Source organism: Melanerpes formicivorus, unplaced genomic scaffold (assembly GCF_026170545.1).
Source record: "Melanerpes formicivorus ecotype bairdi unplaced genomic scaffold, bMelFor1.0.p_v2 SCAF_1, whole genome shotgun sequence".
Classification (NCBI taxonomy): domain Eukaryota; kingdom Metazoa; phylum Chordata; class Aves; order Piciformes; family Picidae; genus Melanerpes; species Melanerpes formicivorus.
The window spans coordinates 55,984,751-55,989,661 of record NW_027142353.1 but is presented as its reverse complement, the minus strand read 5'-3'; positions in this window follow the sequence as shown (position 1 = coordinate 55,989,661).

Here is a 4,911-nt window from a genome sequence, read left to right as displayed (position 1 = left end):
GAGATAGGTCCATACTGAGAGCAGAACTGGAGATGAAATTAAAGGTGGCCAAGCTGAGTTACCTGAAAAGGTAAGGTAGCAGAGAAGAGTAAGAAATGAAAGAGAAAAAACAAAACTCAGAAAACAAGATGTGAAAACAGCTCACACAATATTGCAATCTCATAGCTTATGCTGTCAGCAAGAAGAGATTGGATGAATTTCTGCAGACTCAACACTAATTGCTATGCAGCAGCAGTTAGTACTATTGAAATGCTGGAACTTATGGGAACCAGCTAGGCTATGTGACTGGAAACAGATGTCCTCAAAAGAGCATGAGACAGCATTCTTCAATGTGACAGAAATCCTTGCCTGTCAGTCTAAACCGGCAACTTGAGGCCATTTCCTCTTGTTCCATCACTTGATACTAGGGAGAAAAGACTGATGCCCATCTCACTATATCCTCCTTCTAGGTAGCTGTAGAGAGCTGAGCTCTCAGCCTCCTCTTCTCCAGACTAAATGACCTCAGTTCCCTTAGCCAATTCTCATAAGACTGGTCCTTCACCAGCCTTGTTGCCCTTCTCCAGCTACACTTCAGCAACTCAATGTCAGGGAGTTCCTGCATTTTTTAATGTATCTGGGAAAGAGTGCAATGTCAGGAACAGTTCCTCTCCAGCTCAGTGTGAATTTGTCTTTTATCCTGATCTAGACATAACTGACCTTGAGTTGAGCTGTTCCTATTTCCCCTTGGAGTAAGACCAGTTAAGTTCATGCAGTTCTGTACCATCGAGCAGTTTCAACTGGAACCACTTGCATGAAGCTTCCCTCAGGCGGTTTAAGGTTGCTGCCTAGTGTTTGCCCAGTGGACAAAAGCAGGGATTGAATTTGCAGCCTACCAAAGGTGTGTGAATTCCTGAGGGTCAAAGCACCCAGATTCAGCTGGAGTCCCTAAACACACAATAGCTGCAACTTCCTTTCCTATGCTGTCCATCTAAAATGACAAGGGAGAGAAGGCAGACTGCTCTGTGTTTTATATGGAAAGGAGTAAAGACTATAACATCTGTGTTTAAGTGTTGTTCAAAAGATGCAAAACAGGATATTTCAGTAGTATTCCTAAGGTTGGAAGAGACCTCAAAGATCATCGAGTCCAACCTGTCACCACAGCCCTCATGACTTGAGTAGGGAGGACACTACTGCCCACTGCAGGCTTGAGCTCATGACCTTCCCATTAAGGGTCTTATGTGCTGCCAACTGAGCCTCATATCATTTGACAACCTTCCATTCAGAAGTAGCTTATATAAGGACTGTTCTTGAAAGGAATTGCTAGTATGGTCAGACTGAAAGGCCGGTTATAGGCAGAATTTAATGTTAAACTATAGTTCTTTGTCTTGTAGTGTGTATTGTATACAAGTTTGCTGTCTTGCTGCTGCCTGCTCCATCTTTTCTTCTCAGTTTGCTTGAGAAGAACCAAGTAAATTAAAAGGTATCATGAATAAAAAAGTACCATGCTTACTGACCTTTTTGGCAGCTCATGTCTTTTCTCCATAACCTAGCAGGACTACCCTGGTGATTACCCAAATACTGTAAATCAAAGATCATAGCTGTATGTCCTATGAAATAGGAAAGTCTTAGCAATTTAGACTTGGCTGACATAATTTGCAGAAGGGCTGAGGAGATACGAAGTGATATGGAGCAAATATTTTACATTTTCATATGTGAAAAAAATGCCACAGATTAACAAAAGGGAGATGAAGCCAGGAGTTTAAAACAGTGGGAGCTTAAAATCAGGCACTGAAATCCTTCTCCATACTTATGACATAAGTATGTAAATAATTAAGGACATTGAAGAGTCACAACCCCATGCAACCCAACAGGCTTGGGGAAGTGTGACTGGAAAGATCTTAAGCCAAAAAGAACCTAGGAGTGGCATCAATAAGTGGCTGAGTATGACCAGCAGTGTGCCCAGGTAGCTAAGAAGGTCAGTGGAATCCTGACTTGTATTAGAAATAGTGTGGCCAGCAAAAGAAGGGAAGTAGTTGTGCCTCTGTACTCAGCACTGTTAACATGGCACCTTGAATACTGTGTTCAGTTTTGGGCCCCTTAACACAAGAATAATACTGGAGTGCTGTAGTGTGTCCAAAGAAGAGCAAGAATGCTGCTGAAGAGTCTGGAATACAATTCCTTTTGAGGAGCAGCTCAGGGAACTGAAGTTTTTTAGCTTGAAGTAAAGGAGGCTGAAGGAAATCCTTATCACTCTCTACAACTACCTGAAAGGAGGTTGCAGTTAAGGTGGGTGTCAGTCTCGTCTCCCATGTCACAAGTGATAGGACAAGAGGAAATGGCTCAAGTTATGCCAGGAGAGGTTTAGGTTGAACATTAGAAAATTCAAGTCTTCACAGAAAGCACTGTAGAAGCATTGGAACAGGCTGCACAGGGAAGTGGTTAAGTAACCGACCCTGAAAGTATTTAAAAGATGGTGTGCTTAAAAGCCATGGAGTGCTTAAGGCCATGACTTAGTGGTGGACTTGAGTGCTAGGTTAATGGTTGGACTCAACAATCTAAAAGATCTTGATTCTAGGATCTGATTCTAGGAAGAGATCTTAATGGACCTTATTTTCTCTATATACTTCCATGAAGTTCATTTACTGAGCACTCATATGAGACATTTTCAGAGTTTTTGAATATAATTGCCCCAAAAGGGCCACCAAAGAGCAGTTCTGAGAATCTTAGCCTTTCAATCTTAATTTGGGCTCTATTTTTGAAATATTTGCCCTTGGCCTTATAAAAGACATAATTCTAAATCATTTCACTAGTGGAAGTTATTTGATTCTCTAGTCCTGAAGAGAGACTCCATTTGTAAAACATCCTTATAAATGACCAACTTTTTTCAAGCATATTACCAGTATGCTGCTATTTTTCAAGTATGCTATTTCTGTGTCATCCAGATTTATTTTTAACCTTTTAGAAATGCTAGGAAATAGGCTTCATTCTCACTGTTAAGCCAATGGATAACTCTAACGTCTCAACTTTTTAATAGCTTTGGAATGCAATAAACTTGAAGTGCTTGATAGACTCTGCTTTATATAGACTTCGCTTACAGCCAAGGGAAATGGCAAACAGAATAGCAGCTACAAGGTTTGCTCTCATTGACTAAATACCATGCAAAGATGTTTAAAATGACTAGACAAAAAATTATGAGAGCAGCATATGACTCAAATTATAAATAAAATATGGGCACTACTGGACCGAGCTCTGCATGCGGGAAAACCTTAGTGACAGTCACATCTACAGAGAGGATTATTCAGGAGCATTTACTAAGGACTCAGTCCTCACACTTTCACAGCTTAGAGTCAAGGATTTTGAGCAGCTGGGCTGCAAACAGTCTTTCCAGAAATTCACTTCAGTGATTCTGTAGCTGTTTAAGCAGTTCTTAGATCTTTTACTCATTTTTCTGTGCTTGGTGTATTTGGGATTTGCTTTCGTCTGTCTTTCTGTGGTGACTTCCACAGTTTTCCATAATTGTGGAAGCTGTGGCCAAGAATGGCCCACAAATTCTGAGGGTTTGCAAGAATGAAGAACTATAAGGGTTGTTTTTTTTTTCACCTGAGGGAATAAAAGACCTAAATGTGCTTATCTTCTGTTCATATAAATTTTCAAAGCTCCAGCAATGGGGTGGTGCTCTGACAGTTTACCTAAGCTCAGAACCTGCTCCAGTTTTTTTTGCAGGGATGGAGTTTTCAGTGTCATCCCCATTATCCCACGAGAAGACACAACCAGAAAACACTCTAGAGAAGGAATCAAGCTTACAAGCTCTGTATATCAGAGCTCTCCCTAGCAGCCTTCAGCAGGGCAGCAGAACCAGGTTCCCAGATACAAAGCTGTAACGATCAGATGATTACAGGAATACAAGGTATGAATTCCAGGAAGTTCAAGCAAATTCCTTTTGCTTGTTCATTTCAAGATTTATACAAATAGCATAACACAAGGCTTGGCAAGATAATTTTCCTAAAGTATTGCCATGTGTTTCTTCAGAAGCCTGTCCCCCACTAAAAAAAGCAAGATACCTAACACCAGAGGTCTGCCTGATGTCTCAACAGTTGCATGCGTAGTTCTGTTGGCTGCAGTGCTGCTGCAGTAAGGGCAAGGTAGTCAGAGCCAATTTGTCTGTATCTGCAGAAGTGAGTTCTCAGTGCTTAGTTGTGCTATAAAGCCAGTCCCTGAGAACTGCTGACTGTAATTCTCCTCAAACCCAGAGCAACGTTTAAAGCGGGGGAAGCACAGGAACCTCCTGAACAGTTTCTTCCCCCATTGCCTGTCAGTGATTTTACTGCAATGCCTAGAAAAAGCAAAGCAGTTCAGACAGCATCTATTTCTGGTGTGAAATCCTACTTGTGGATTCCCGGTGCTGATGTGCTTTTCAGACCCTCTGGTGAATTTCTAAGCTCTCTCACAATAATACTTAATGAAATGAATGGGAGATTGGTTTTAAACTGATACCCGATAACTGATTGGTTTTAAACTGTTTTTTTTACACAGAGTAATGAACCTGCAGAACTTTTTGTCAGAGGAGACTGTGGAGGTGAGGTGTCAAATCAGGGTTAGGCAAATCTGGGGACAACAGGTCTGTAAGCAGATATTGAAGGCAGTGGGCAGGGTAGGAACTTTTACCATCCCTAATCCAGTGATCTGGGTTACTGGGGGAAAACAAGGGGATCAGGCTGCACAAAGTAGCAAGAAATACATGTGCTCCCTGTGTGGTTTACACTGCTGCTACTGTCATAGAGAGGGTAGTGGCACAAGGCTGGACTCGATGATCCTCGAGGTCTCTTCCAACCTTAGTTATACTGTGATACTGTGATACAGCTGTACCCTGGTCTGCTGTAACCATGTTCTTACCTTCTAATGTTAACTGTCTCTTGAATCCAAAAGATGGTG